We start from the raw sequence: 16962 nt of genomic DNA, 5'->3' as shown, positions 1-16962 counted from the left end.
TGTAATTTTTTTTTCATTTTAAATAAATTAATATATTACGTAGGGGTGTTCAGTGTCGGTTTTGATGGTTTTTAAGTTAATCTTATGAGTCCAACCGTTAATACTGATTTTTTGTCGTCCAAAATCAAACTCAACCATTGAAAGTTGAAACCGAATCGTTACTAACGGTATGGTTCCAGTTTGGTTTCACAGTTTAAACTTTAATAATAAAAGTTTAAAATAATTAATAATTTAAATGTACCATCAATTTTAACTAAAAACCAACATAATATGATACTTGAGATGATCATAAATAAAAAATGATAATTTTAGCCACATAAATGGTAAATATTAATGGAATATCTAGGACGTGAAATAATAACAACAAAGATTACAAAATGAATCATATTGCAATTACGTTAATTTACAGTCTTTTCTGGTTTCATATGGCCGGTTGCCGATATAAACCGCGAACCAACCGTTCACTACGTTTTGAAAATTTTGAAACCGACCAACAAACCGAAAGTAAAAAAGAAAAAGAAAAAGAAAAAAGAAGTCAAACCAATGACCGATTTAAACGATTTCAAGGTTTTAACTGAACCATAAACATTTATATTTGTACGTGATTAGCATGTTCAAACACCCGCTGCATCGCGTGGGCACTCGTCTAGTTGCATACAATATATAAAGTTTATGTTTTTAGTAACAAACATAATCGAGTTTATTTACACTTAGGTCATGTGTCACGGGAACGTGAATGCATGGTACGAAAGATAGAGACGAGTCTAACACATCAACCGTCTACTCAATATCTAACATTATATAGGTGGAATTAGCCCATACATCATTTCGGAGACATTATGGAGCGTTATAAGAGCATGAATGTTTTTACAGTAAAATTCATGTGTTTTGAAATGGTAATGATTGAAATGACATTATCCATTACACTTGTTTTTTTACTAAAAAAATGGTTCAATAATGGGGCCGAAAATATCCCTTAAGGCACATTAACCATTACTCATGGTTAAAGGTGGCAATATGAATGGGTTGGGTTGGACTTGGGTGATGGATTTTTAAAATAAATGGTTAAGATGGGTATGAGTCAAGAAGGGTAAGGCTTATTTTCCCATCTTTTGATTAAAAACTTTTAATATAAGTTGCCTATTAAAAAAACTTAAGAAAAGCTAAATAATTTTCATGTTGTTTGCACGTCAATCGGTCACCCAACCGGCAACCGCCATCAAAGTCTTTTGTCTACATGCATTTATGTATGAACCCACCATCTTGTATTCACTCAACTTTTCCGGTGTTGATAGCAAAACTATGGTGAAAGTTATTACATATATGGCTATGTTATTATTAGACTATAAGTCATATATGGTTTTTTTTGGGTGGGGAGGGGGGGGGGGGTTGTTCGTCATTCATGTCATCGTGTAACCTACTTATTTGGCTGGGAATTCCCCTTTGCTCGTCACTTGAGTAACAACAAATGGGAAGCCAAAAGGGAGCGCTACTCCCTACAATTCAATATGTAGCATCCATGTGGATAAGGAGGGTTTCATTCTCGTCTTCACAACACATAGTCTAAATGATACTAATGTTTCTGAATAAACCCAAGGACATGTTCTAGCTAGGCTCTAGATTTCATCCTCGTCTTCTAACACACGTACAATATTAACTCTCAAAGACCATTGTTTGTTAGGTTTCAAGGGGTTAAGTAGGATTCGGGTCAGATTAAGTAACACAAATACCTGACTCCATACCATACCGATTTATATTTGGTTTGGTTTTGATATTCATCTTAGAGTTGGATTCATGCTTAGTTTGGTTAAGGTAAAAACCGAAATATAAAACATTTTAGTATAGAAACTATATTCAGTCATGATCCAACCCAAGGCTGACCCACCCCATATTAGTCCGGTTCTAGTCCGATTTTAACCCAACGCACGCTATTCCTAATACTCAAAATTTCATTACAACAAATAATAAGACTTCTAAGACTATTACCAAAGACATTTTTTTAAGAAGTGTGTAGTTTATAGAAAACAAGTTGTTTCTAGGTTGGCACTGAAAAACTAATCACATCTAGGAAGTCCGCTATCTCAACTTGATTACAACAAACCGCTAATCCATTTTTAACATATCAAACCATTTTACTCATTTAGATAAGTTGTTACATGGGTTGCGCCAAGTTAGATGATTTTACACATGTTTATTTTTTTAATCTCTCTTAACAACTTTATTACATCTTACCATCCCGTTTTGACATACCATCCTATCTAGATACACATTCATCAATTTTAACTCACTAACTCGGCACGGTTTTCAGATCCTAATAAATACAGATCCTAATAAATATTGTAACACTCCTACCTTTACTTGTAAAAGGTGTTAATAGAGTTGCTTTAATGTTGTAAGAGATGGTTCTTAACTATTGAATGTTCAAGTACATTTAAAGAGAGTCAGTTTCATAAAAATGGAAAACTTGTGGGCAATGTATATGTGGAATGAATTGTGGTTTAAGATTGTTGTGTCTTAAAACATATTTTTTAATAGACTTACCTAAATTTTGGTCTTGGAAGTTTGCCTACAAGGACACTTTTAATATGTTAGGAGAAGTTACCTTTTAATAATGTGCAAGTAACTAAGGTGATGTGACTGAAGTTGAAGTTGGGTACTAAAATAGAGATGGTTGGTAATATTATGATGTAAAAAAAGTATACATTGGATTCGTAGTAAAAACAATAAGGAGGGGCCTCATGAGTCATCCTCATGCTCTAGGCAACCTCAAGATGATATGAAAGAAGGTGGTGTCACATGAGTAGGTGTGTAAAGAGGTAGGTCCCAGCAGAGCCCAGTTGGACCCGCAAGACTCACCTTGAACAGGGACGTCTGCGCAACGACCAACTGCTCCCGCAGGACCCACCATGCTCAGAGAAAACCTTACGCGCAGTACGCCAGCTATACCCGCAGGGAAAGCCTCCCAATGGTGAAGTACCCCGCCTGTTCCCGCAGTTGCAGATACAAGCCATCAGGGAAGGCTACCCGCACTAACAGCAAGGCTACACGCACAAGGCACTAGCTACTTCAGTAGTCACATGAAGGAATGAGCAAGGCGGGAATACTCCCGCCTAAATGAGCCAGTCCGTATGCTTCTGGAAGATCTTTTGTACTATACCTACTAAGGTATGGGTAGAACAGACGATCTGACCAGAACAGCCCATGAACCAATCACAGGGTGACAGCTCACCGACAACAGTACGAGGAGGAGCACCCTCTAGTACTGTTTGTCACTATTAGCCGCTGCCTACTCACCAACCCTTACTATAGGACGTGCGCAGCCTACAGTTGGTGGAACAGTGCATAGCCGGCAGTAAAGGAACAGTGTACAGCCGACCTTGTTACTGTCGGCCGTAGTCTATCCACCAACCAGCATGGCCTGTGCGTAGTCCACTGTTGGTAGAACAGGAATACTATTCAGCCGGCTGTACCTTCTAGGAAACCTACCTTCGGCTATAAATACTCCAACACCTTGGAATGGTAAGGACATCATCTGATATCTCGTTATCTTATCTAGCAATCTCTTAATATACACATATATTCAGAGCAATCTAGTCTGATTCTCACGCCGGAGGGTGGTCACAAGGAGGAACCCCCCCCCCCCTTCCCAGTGACGAGCTTACGGTGTCTGTTTTGCAGGTCATCTGAAGAACAACCTTCTCTGCTGAACCTCATCCTCGTGGGAAACATTACTTAACCCCCAGATTATCTATAATCTGCCCCGGGTCACTTAGTGTTTCTTCATTGGCGCCATCCGTGCATAAAAGCTAGAACTAATTCTTAGTTTTTTCAAAAATTTCTGAAGAAATGGTTAACGTTACTCCGGTCCCAAGGCCAGTAAGCGACCAAGAAACCCCGGTAACCACAACCCCAGCAACTGGGGGGAACACCGGCGGTTATACAAATATTACGAACACTACCCCGGTTACCCAAGCCGGGGCAAGTGCAGTAAACAATATTCCACTGGGATTCACTGATGCCCAGTTGGAAAAACGAACGAGGGTCCCTCGCCAAACACTAGATCAAGTTAAGGCGTGGGCCGAAGCACGTCAGAAAGAGTTCCAAGCTGAGTTGGATGAACGCTTGCGTTCAGTTCAACAGGCTGACGAATTCGGCAGTACTCGCCAACATCTCAATATGAACAGTGAGTGCGAGTACTCAGACGATGAGCGGGAAGAATCCGATACCGACGCAAACCCTCGCCATAAGGCAAAAGGGAAGCGTAAGGAAACGGACTTCCAACCGACAAGGAATTTTGGGGAAGCCTTTAAACCAACAAATGCGGAGAGAAACCCGCATGACTTCTCCAAAACCTTTAGACCAACTGCTGCAAATGCAGGAAAGTCAAAGTTTGCAAGGGACATTGCGGAAGCAATCGCCCCGAGAAGTGCCAAACAAATGTCCAACATTGGCACTTATGATGGTCTATCCGACCCAGACGACCACTTGAACAGATTCATTGCGGGGGCAACCGTCAGTAACTGGACGGAACCCACGTGGTGTTATATGTTCCAGATGACTCTGGTTGGAGCGGCCAGGGCATGGTTCGATCGTTTACCGGTCCACCACATATATGATTGGGCGGACTTTCAGAACAAGTTCAGCCAACACTTCAGCCAACAAAGGAAATATACTGAAGAACAGTGGACGATCCTCAACTGCGTTAGAGAGGAGGATGAATCTTTACTAGACTTCATCACTCGCTTCAACTCCAAAAAGCTAAGTCTGGGCAACATAAGTGAAGATCTTGTTCGCGCCGCTTTCATCCAGGGCGCCGAATACCCAGAGCTTATCCGCACATTGACGGGTAAGGACGGCATGCCATCCACATGGGATGCCATCATGACGGCGGCCAAGCGCTTTGCCGAGACGGAGAAGCAACTGGGAAGGGATCTTCCCCAGAGTACACACCTCTACACGCAAAGGACTAGAGAAAACAATGTTCGGATCGCCCGGCAGAACAAAAAGAGGAAGCTAGGTATTTGGCAGTCAAGGGTAAACTTTGACACCTCATCCAGCTCTCACCCTCTTGTTGGCGGAAGAAACAACACACACCCTTCAAGCCAAAAACACCGGTGGACGCCACTCACCAAAAGCGTCACGGAGATATTTGCCACTGAAAAGCTACCATGGCCAAAAGCTCCAATGATCCGGCAGCGACCTAATGCGGATCAGAGCAAATCCTGTGACTTCCACGGGACAAAAGGTCATAGTACGGAAGAGTGTACATCCTTGAAGGATATTGTTGAAGCATTCGTCAAGGATGGAAGACTGGCACACCTGGTGGCATCAATCAAGAAGGGAGGAAGGAACGATAACCGGTACCGAGGCAACGGACGAAAGCCCGTTGACATCAGCATCAACATGGTTCATGGTAAGATCAGAGAAAGAAAAAGGCGAACGATAGAACCATGCGCGTGGAAGGAAGCTGAGGTGCGCTTCCCGCGAGTGCCAGGAGGACCCAGCAAAGAAGGCCCTATCGTCATCAAAAGCCAGCTGGGGCACTACATCACTTCTCGCACTCTTGCTGACAACGGCGCCTCGTCAACGGTGATGTACAGGCAGTTCTTCGACAAGCTAGATGACGAAGACAAGAAACGCCTGGAAACGATCTGCGCCTCGATGGAAGGGTTCGATGGCAGCACAAACACCCCCTGGGTATCCTATCTTTCCCCGTCACTCTTACGGACGGGAATCACTCACGCACAGAAGACGTGGATTTTGTCGTAATGAGGAAGCCACACCACACATACGACATTCTCTTCGGAAGAGACGGGATGGCAAGATTCAACGCCGTGGTATCCTCAGTCCACGGCATGATGGGATGGCCAACAGCTGAGGGTGTAGCGATGATCACCGGCATTCCCCAGGTATGCATCGCATCTGTCTCATCTAAACCCAAACCAAAGATGGCTAAACCAACCATCACCGAACCAGAAAGATGGGCCTTCAACGGCAAATACCCTGACCAGGCCGTTTCCATTGGCCCAACAGTTGTTGATCCCACACGCACCTTACTCAAGCGCTTATTACAGAAAAACGCTGACATCTTCGCGTGGACACCAGCTGACATGACTGGTGTACCCCGAAGTAAGGCAGAGCATAAGCTCAAATGCGATCCGGCTGTTACGCCAATCGTACAAAAGCGCAGAGTAATGGGGCCAGAACAAACTAACGCGTGTAGAACCCAAGTCAAGGAACTCCTTGACGCAGGCATCGTACGCGTTAGTAGATATCAAACATTGGTTGCAAATCCCGTTATGGTACCGAAGAATAACAAACAATGGCGCATGTGCATAGATTTCAAGGACTTGAACAAAGCATGCCCCAAAGATTGTTATCCGTTACCCGAAATTGATCTTAAGGTGGATTCGTTGGCACCGTTTCGCCTTAAATGCTTCCTGGACGCGTATAAGGGGTACCATCAAATCCACATGGCTGTTGATGATCAGGACAAAACCGCTTTTCGGACGCCCGATGGCACATTTTGTTACCAAATGATGCCATTCGGACTTAAGAATGCCGGGTCCACATACCAACGCCTGATGGACAACCAGTTTCATGCCCAAACTTGGTCATCAAAAGCCCTGACGCAGAAGCGATGTTGAAAGACATCGAAGAAACTTTCAACACGCTCAGGAAGATAAACATGAAGCTCAACCCGAGCAAGTGTGCCTTTGGAATGGAAGAAGGGAAGTTCTTGGGGGTCATCGTCACTAAAGATGGCTTCAGAGCGAACCCTGAAAAGGTCGAAGCCATTATCAAAATGGAATCACCTACTACCATCAAACAGGCTCAGACACTGAATGGACGACTAGTGGCACTTAATCGCTTTTTGGCAAACCACGCGGATAAGTCGTTTCCTTTCGTGTCAACGTTGAGAAACTGTTTAAAGAAAACGCACTTCCGCTGGACACCAGAAGCGGAAGCAGCTTTTCAGGAGATTCGGTCACGCTTGATCGAACTCCCAACGCTCACAGCACCAAAAGCGGGAGAGGAGTTAATCCTATACCTTTCCGCAACAGATAGAGCAACCGGGGCAGTCCTGCTAGTAGAGCGAAAAGGCATCCAGATGCCAATCTATTATGTCAGTCGTATCCTAACAGACGTAGAAACCCGGTACTCTACCCTCGAAAAATTAGTCTTAGCACTTATACACGCTTCACGCAGGTTAAGACGATATTTCCAGGGTCACCCAATTACCATTCTCTCCAACTTCAAACTTGCAAACGTTCTAGGCAAACCCGAGTTATCAGGACGCCTAGCCAAATGGGCAATTGAGTTGGGGGAGTACGCGATAAAGTATAAGCCAAGACCAGCCATAAAAGGCCAGGTTTTGGCCGACTTTATTGCGGAAGTGCCTGCATCGCGGGAAAAAGAGTGCCAGGAAGAGGCTCAACCCTCTCCAGCACGAGACATCAATGATGTCTGGCGACTCTACACTGATGGAGCAGCCAGTAACGAGGGTTCAGGCGCAGGGCTGAAACTAACCAACCCAGCAGGCCAAGAATACACTTACGCTATTCGACTGGATTTTCCAAGTACGAATAACGAAGCCGAGTATGAGGAATTCTTGGCTGGGCTGAGAATTGCGCGTAAGATGGGAGTGAAACACTTGGAAGCCCACGTGGATTCCATGTTAGTAGCCAATCAAATCAACGGGACGTACACGGCCGTGAACGACACAATGGCCCTGTACCTCGCACAAGCAAAATCCCTTATGCGCGATTTCAACGACTGCAAAGTCATACACGTCAAGCGAAGTGAAAACAAATCTGCGGATGCGTTAAGCAAGCTTGCATCATTAGCCTTCACCCACTTAGGAAAGGACATCCGTATTGAACTCCTCGAGACACCTTCGGTCCCGCACAAGGAAATTTGTGTCATCCAAACCGGCACAGAAACGTGGATGACACCAATAATAAAATACCTTGCGGCAGGTACACTACCAGAGTCAAAAACACATGCAAGAAAACTACGCTGTAAAGCACTGAATTATCAACTCATCGATGACATCCTTTACAGACGTAACTTTCTTGGCCCACTCTTAAGATGCGTGGACAACCAAGATGCTGACTACCTCCTAAGGGAAGTACACGAGGGCATCTGTGGAGTACACGCAGGTCCCCGCGCTGTTGTAGCTAAGCTAAACAACGCGGGATACTTTTGGCCAGGGATGCATACGGATGCACTGGCATACATCAGAAAATGCAGGTCTTGCCAGCTCTACGCACCCAACACGCACCGCCCGAAGAATGAACTTGTTCCAGTCACCTCTTCATGGCCATTTCAGAAGTGGGCCATCGATGTGACAGGCCCATTTCCTACAGCAGCAGGAAATGTTCAGTTCCTAGTGGTAGCCATCGACTACTTCACCAAGTGGATAGAAGCAAAACCCTTAGCCCAAACAACCGCGAAACATATCAAAAAATTTATTTGGGAATTTATTATTTGTCGTTTTGGACTTCCACAGAATTTGGTGAGCGATAACGGCACCAACTTTGCTGACAAGAAGCTACAACAGTGGCTGAAAGAACTTCAAATCACCCACACCTTTACCTCAGTGGCACACCCGCAAGGTAATGGTGAGGTGGAAAGAGCAAATAAGAGCATCGTCGAAGGCATAAAGAAAAGACTCTTGGAACACAGATCCGGCTGGGTGGACGAGCTTCCGCACGTCCTTTGGGCAAACAGAACGCTGAAGAAGGCCAGTACGGGAGAAACCCCGTTCAGTCTCACTTATGGCACTGAAGCCATGGTCCCGGTCGAAATTGGTTTACCCTCACCAAGGGTCTTGATTCAGCCAGAAGACAATGATGCGGAAAGACGGTTAGATCTTATGCTAACCGAGGAACGCAGAGACTTGGCCGCAGTGCGTGAAGAGAACTACAAGCGACAAATGCAAAATTACTACAACACGCGGGTAAAACTCTGCAACTTCAATGTAGGAGACTACATACTGCGTAACAACGAGGCTTCGAACCAAGAACGCCCAGGAAAGCTGGCCCCGGTCTGGGAAGGGCCATACATTATCAAAGAAGTTCTGGGAAAGGGCGCGTACCGGCTCGAAAGGCTCGATGGCACTCCCATCCCAAGAACATGGAATGGAGCTCAATTACGCAAATGTTATATGTAGATCAATTCCAAACTTGTAAAGAAAAGGCCTAGAGCCACTTCTAATGGAAATGATTCTCCTTTCACAATGTGTTGATAGCCTTACCTTTATACTTATGAACTTCCCACACTGATGTGCCGGTATTCACCGCATAAATAGGGGAAGAAGTAAGTCGTTACGTGTGGAAGGCGGCAAAACCCGCATAAACACAACGGTAAAAATTTCAAGTTTTAAGGAAAACCTACACGCAGGTCAGATGTAAGTAAAGTTTAGCCATCCTTGTAAGTGCAAGTGACGGTCTTACCCGCACAATCACGAACAAGGAGGCAAAACTTCAACCTATCATCTACCACGTCCAAAGGTTAACTTATTCTGAACACTTAGAAAATTTCAAAGGAAAAGATGAGGAAAACTTCCACGCAGGTCAGATATAAGTAAAGTTAAGCCATCCTACTAAGTGTAAGTGACGGTCATACCCGCACAATCATGAAAGAGGAAGCGAAACAAACTTATAATTTGCCACGTTAAAAAGTTAACTTATCTAAGTACTAAAGAAATTGCTAAGTTAGATCAAAACATGCGTAAAATAAACAAGGCAAAGAACTAACACAATCTTTATTCCATCAAATCCAAATATTACAAAGATTGCTGGGTGCATACCCGCATACAAAAGAAGCTATACAAAAGCAAAAATCTACGCTAATGGTGGAAAGGGATCTTCAGAATCAAGCTTCAGGAACACTTCCACTTGGACCCGCTCCATCAGTAGAGCGTGGTGGTTCAAGGAAAGCTTTAAGGATAGCTAGCCCATCATCAGCAGCAGCGACTTCGTTCACCTTCTCCACCACCGGATGTGGGAAGGCGGCATACTGGTTCACTGCTTGGTCATAAACAGCTTCAGTATCCACATCATACAAAGGGAAGTTGGAAGGCGGGATGCCTTTCTCAACAAACCCTAGACCAAGCAGGAAGCCGGCCTTTTCCCCATCCTCATGAGAAGCGTTGAGGGCTGTGCTCATAGCATCGTCATAAGACGTCTCCGTGAAGACCCGATGCACAACCTACAAAAATAATACAAGTATCAAAAACATTTTCTATTTACAAAGAAAAGCGTAAAGACATGAAAAGCTTACCTGAGACAACGCTTCTCGAAGAAGCCATTCCTTGGCAACCAGAGCTTCTTGGAGGGCGGCTTGAGCTTGGGTACAGGCGCGTTCGGCTTCACTTTTATTGAGGTTGGCAAGCAACACTTCCTTTGCAGCAGCCTCTTCGACGCCCTTTAGCTTCCGCTCAGTGTGGTCAAGCACGCCCCTCTGGTCCAGGATCTCTTGGAGCTTCTTCGCGTCCTCCATCGCCAAGGCATCATGAGCCTGTTGGAGCGCCTCTAATTTAGCTTTAAGTTCCTCATTCTCGAGGCGTAGAGGCTCAGCAACAGCTTCAGCCTTGGTGGCCCTTTCAGTTGCGTTCCTAGCAGTTTCCTTAGCCAGCCGAAGCTGTTCGTTAACAGCTTGGGCAGCCTTGGAACGGGCCTGAACCTCAACTTCAAGGGCCTTGAACGCCTTCTCCTTCTCCACAGCCGCGGCGGAGAGCCTCCTATTCTCCTCCCGGACAGCCCGCGCCTGAGCTACTTCTTGAATGCGAGCTGCTTTTAACTTGTCGTTTTCACGACAAAGCAGCTCGACGCGAGGCTGCATCCGGGCCAGGAGAACCCGAAGCTCATTGCTTAGCCTACCCTCCTGGTAGCTAGCCATGGCTTCCCCCAACGCACCACTGGGAGCTGCGTGACGAGCCCACTCCACGCACTCCACAGGTGTGAGAAGGGTTGTTCCTCGGCGGATGTTCCATCGTGGAACATACACTTCATTGGAATCCGACACTGCAAAAAACAAAAAGCAGTTAGGAAAAGATGATATAAAAAATAAATAAAAATTAGGCCAAAAGAACCCTACGTACCTGTAGGGTCAATAACAGGCCGATAGCCGCCAAACCCATCACCTGAACCTAAGGGAAATCCGTCCAAAAGGTCAGGTAGATAGGAAGGAGGCAGAGGTTGGCGTGAAGCCCCATGCATACCTGAAGGATCGGCCGTCGTTGCCGATGACGGAGGAGGCATGGTGAAGGCCGCCGCGGCCGCCGCGGTCGCCGCTGCGAAGTCCGCAGCAAAAGTAACCGCCGGCTCAATGAAAGATGCGGTAAAAATGGCACTGACAGCCGGCGGTGATGTCATCACAGCTGGAACAGTTGGCTCAATGGAATGAGCAACTGAACCAGCGGAAGCAGGCGCAGCCGCCTGGGTCGTCGCCTCAGGTAGGCTGACCAAGCCTACCGTCATGGGCGGGGGAATACTCCTCCCCGCTCCACCCTGGAATGCGTCAACATCCACGCCTGCACAAAGAAGATAACAATTAATGATGGAAAGCTATGAAGTTAAAGATAAAAGGAAGTTTGTACTTACGGGTTTTCTTGAGCCTAAAAGTGCGGACAGGCGGGGACGAACCCGATGGAGCCGGCCTCTTTGCGCCGCTCATCGTCGTCATCCGGGGCTCTCCGGAGGTGACAGTCGCAGCCTCCGGAGCAGTGGTCCTATCACCACCCGGGTTCCCCGCCACCTCCTCGCTCTCGGCCTCTGAGTCAGACCGAGGCATCGGATCGGCAGTGGAGGCCATCTTCTCCTTCCCCTTCCCGCCGGCAGCCTTCTTCTTCCGCACCAACGGAGGACCATCTGTGGATTCCTCATCAGAACATACGATTAGAGGAATTCCAGCAGAGGTTTCAACATTGAGGGGTCGAGGGTTGAATAGCGCCTTACCTGGCCGCCTGGCGCTCAGGATCTCATGGCCTAGCGGGTAGACCTCCACGAACCGATCCGCCGTTTGTTCTAGGATGGGCAACTCGTTCTCGTCTAGAGCGCGAGTACCCATCCGAGCGGGACTGTCAGCCTCCCGCGGATACATGAGCGACTGCAAGTCGTTCCCCTCTAAAATAAACAGGAAAGAAGTTAGAAGAGATTCTAAATCAACAAAAAGAAACAGAGCATACCGTAAGGAACAGAGTTCGAACCGTATTCAAGGACGATTGGGATCTTTTGCGCATCCGCATCCTTCCACACCCGGCTCATCCCGAGCATCACCATCCCGGACTCCGCAAACCGGTAAACCGGAGATTGGACTCGGGATATCTTCGAGAACCATTCCGCCTCCTGGTAGTTGGAGGCGTGAAGGCTGGGAAGTGCTTGCCCATTCTTGAATTTCATGGCAAGGGGGATGGCGCGAGCGGAGATGTAGAAGAACTCCCGCTTCCACGAGCGAAGACTGCGCTCGGTTGCGCAAATCTTCAAACCCTTAATCCGGGTTATCAGCGTATACCACCCCTGGATGCACCTCCAAGAGTAGAAGGTCATCAGGCGGTCGACATAGGGCTCAATGCCCAGAATCCGGCACACCCACTCGAAGTGGCGAATCTTCGCGATCGCCATCGGGTGCACCTTGGTCAGGTGTACACCGTACCTCTCCAGGACACGGTACACAAACTTTGTCAATGGGAACCTAAGATTCCCATAAACAAAGAATGCAGCATATACCCCGATCTTGCCTCTGGGGGCATCATACACCGTCTGATGGGGTTCAGGAAACTCAGGCTCGAGAGACTCGAGCATGAACTTCCTGACGATGTACTGATATAGATCGACAGGCAGAGCACACTGGCACTCGCCAGCAGTACTCTTGTCATCGGCAAACACCCCAGCCTCCTGGGCTGTAGATTCGAGATCACGAGAAGACATCTTGCAGATGAAATAAGAAAACGATTTCAAGAGAATGCTCGACTGAAAGGTGAGTATTCGCCGGAAATCGTTCTGAAGATGAAGAGAAGAGTGAAAGTGTGGATTACAAAGAACCCTCTCCCCCTTTATATACTAATCGCAATTAATGCGATGAATTTAATGCGGAGGAGAGAGAAATCGAAAGTGCAATGAAACTATGACACGTGGCAAAAAGCAAGCTGGCAACAGCTGTTGAAAGGACGCGTACCATTAATTTCGCGGCCACGCACCCGAAAAATCGCGCCCACGCGCCTGAAAAAGCGTCTGGAATGACCAGGTACTGTCACGTCACCATAACTTCCTGCACGTCCTGACACAGTCAGAAGAAACCGTCGCACGACGTTTCAGAGGTTTGGACTGTTCTTATCCTTTCACCAACTCTTCGAATTTCAAAAAAATTCAAAAAGATTCAAAAGTAAGCGGGAAAATACCCCTTACCTTGGCAACCAAGTAACCATAAGACGGGTGCGGGTACAGTGTCAAGGCAAAACCCTTCACATACTTAGCACCCGCAGGGAATTGACGCCAGGAATACCTTGGAAGTAAAGTAACCGTAAGACGAGTGCGGGTACAGTGTCAAGGCAAAACCCTTCACATACTTAGCACTCTGCAGGGAATTCAAACCAAGAAGGATCTTCTGGGCCATGCTTGCGGAAACGGGAATAACATCCCCGCATGACGGGAACGTCGAGAACTATATTGTTTGAAACTCCAAGATGGAATTGGTGGTTTTAGCATAATTGATCAATATGTTGAAAACTACCAAAACCCCATGGAGAATCCACACAAGTGGGACTCAACGCTCCTGACTTGCGAGGAGGTTACAAACCTACCCGCTTCATACCCAAAGATCAAGCAGAAAAGTCGGGAATTTCTGCGTGACATCAGGAAAACCGCGGGAAGAATCCCCACGGAAAACCTAAAAACTAAAAACCCTTTTCAAAACCCCTTGCTAGTCCAAAAGTTCACCTCACTTATTATTAATTCATGAGAAGAACATTGGACTGGGGGGACTTGAAGAGGTAGGTCCCAGCAGAGCCCAGTTGGACCCGCAAGACTCACCTTGAACAGGGACGTCTGCGCAACGACCAACTGCTCCCGCAGGACCCACCATGCTCAGAGAAAACCTTACGCGCAGTACGCCAGCTGTACCCGCAGGGAAAGCCTCCCAATGGTGAAGTACCCCGCCTGTTCCCGCAGTTGCGGATACAAGCCATCAGGGAAGGCTACCCGCACTAACAGCAAGGCTACACGCACAAGGCACTAGCTACTTCAGTAGTCACATGAAGGAATGAGCAAGGCGGGAATACTCCCGCCTAAATGAGCCAGTCCGTATGCTTCTGGAAGATCTTTTGTACTATACCTACTAAGGTATGGGCAGAACAGACGATCTGACCAGAACAGCCCATGAACCAATCACAGGGTGACAGCTCACCGACAACAGTACGAGGAGGAGCACCCTCTAGTACTGTTTGTCACTATTAGCCGCTGCCTACTCACCAACCCTTACTATAGGACGTGCGCAGCCTACAGTTGGTGGAACAGTGCATAGCCGGCAGTAAAGGAACAGTGTACAGCCGACCTTGTTACTGTCGGCCGTAGTCTATCCACCAACCAGCATGGCCTGTGCGTAGTCCACTGTTGGTAGAACAGGAATACTATTCAGCCGGCTGTACCTTCTAGGAAACCTACCTTCGGCTATAAATACTCCAACACCTTGGAATGGTAAGGACATCATCTGATATCTCGTTATCTTATCTAGCAATCTCTTAATATACACATATATTCAGAGCAATCTAGTCTGATTCTCACGCCGGAGGGTGGTCACAAGGAGGAACCCCCCCCCCCCCCTTCTCAGTGACGAGCTTACGGTGTCTGTTTTGCAGGTCATCTGAAGAACAACCTTCTCTGCTGAACCTCATCCTCGTGGGAAACATTACTTAACCCCCAGATTATCTATAATCTGCCCCGGGTCACTTAGTGTTTCTTCAGTGTGACATGGGCATATTCGGCATATTCGATGGAGAAAAAGAGAAGGACTAGCACGGGGTGCAACTATGAAATGAACCTTAACACTTTCAAAATAATTGAACACTCATTTTTGAAAAAGTATGTTTTTTGATAGAATAGAAAGCGTGATCAATGACTGAACTACTATTGACAAAGTTTGAGAGATGACAACCAAAAATACTATTGAGCATACTAATCAATATGATATTCGAGTGTTCAAGTTGTTGATATCACTTGGCTTTTAGATGACTCTCATGCGATATAGTAAAAGGTTGAATCAAGTATTCAAGTTTTTTTTAAAACATATCAACAAAAACTTGTTTATCATACAATTTGTTTGTTTTCAATTATGACTTATGAGCATGTTACCTTCACTCTTTTGATTAACAATTTATTGGTAGGACGGATTTTACTATCAATCTTTTGATATGATTGAACATGGATTAATTAATTTAATAAATAGGAGAATTTATGTTTGATAAGATAGTAGTTAGATAGATTTGAGAATTTATTCGAGATAAGATGTATAGAAATGATTTGTAATGTCTGTGAAAACAAACTAATTGATATCTAAATAATACTTGATGATTAAGTTGCTAACCTAATTTCAAGAACCTTATGAAAATTAGCATATATAACAAAGAACACATTACACGGATAATTTAAGCGACATGTTTTTATTATGACTTTGTTCCCGAGTTTGGGAAATTACATGCTTGGACTATAGGTATGCTCAAACGTAACATAAATGATCCACTTGAAAATAAGAATGAACATTTTTGAGCGAAATAATTAGTTTTTACACTTGAATTTTCATGAAATTTATAAAGGTGTTGTAAGTCCCGTGAGAGGATCTTTCAATGTGATATCACGTGAACTCGTTGTTTGGCGAAATCTAAAAACGAATGGATTCAATATAAAGCAAATAAACACAATAAGAACACAATAATAATGCTTCAAAACACACGTTTATAACATCGGGTGCTTAAGCCCTTTGTGAGTGATTACAATAAGATCACGCTTCTCTCTCTTTCTATCTCTCGTGAATGTCCAACCAAAACCGGTTAGCATTACATCATATATATACACACATGCTAACCCTAAGCCCAAACACACTAAGCCCATCGAAATCATTGATTTCGGCTTACATATAGAATCCAAAACCAAGCCCAATAACCTAAGCGTAAACCATTAAGTGTGGCCCAACAGGTGCTCATTTCTATAAACTTTTGAAAAGATATTTCGTTAATAATCAAACTTTTGTTTTTAAATCATTTAGTTTGATCAGATCAAACCTAAACCCGATCAAGATTTGGGCTTTAACCTCTAGATTAAAACGGTGTTTAACCTCAAGATTGAAGCGGTGTTTCTTCAGTTCTTTAAGATCAAAACTCAAACGATGATTGACGCATGTCTTGAAATTTTGTAAATAGATTACAAAAATAAGTGTAAAATCATAAAATAAAAACACAACCTAAACTTCTGATTTAGAGGTCGAAAAAAACGTGCTTACGGAAATGACTTAGAACCAGACAGTCTGGTCATACCCGACCCGTCATATATGCACCAAGTTTCGGTTCCTCTGAAAAATCGTACCCGACCCAGACACATTGGAGCTGGTTCCTACCCATACCTGGTGTACCTGACCGGAACCGGTTCATACCCGTACCCGACCCACGAGTACGATCTGGTATTTGGTTTCTCCCTGGAACCAGTTCCACCCAGTGTTGTAAAAATCGCTAGTCGCTACTCGGGCGGTAGGGTGGAGATTAGCGATTAATCAGATCATACTTTAATGTATAATTTTCAGTTTTATATATACACGCACATATTTTTGTGTAATTTTTAGTTTTATACACACACACACACATTTTGACCAGAATCTCGGTTGAAACCACTGGTTTTTGCTAGAATCTCACGTGGAATCGCTGATTTTTGGTAGGAATCTCGCCGAAAAACACTGATTTTGGTCGAAAAC

Source organism: Bidens hawaiensis, unplaced genomic scaffold, assembly GCF_021521415.1.
Source record: "Bidens hawaiensis isolate Kalapana, Puna unplaced genomic scaffold, B.hawaiensis_p1.1 tig00014542_1, whole genome shotgun sequence".
Classification (NCBI taxonomy): Eukaryota; Viridiplantae; Streptophyta; class Magnoliopsida; order Asterales; family Asteraceae; genus Bidens; species Bidens hawaiensis.
Note: the sequence above shows the minus strand (reverse complement) of the source record.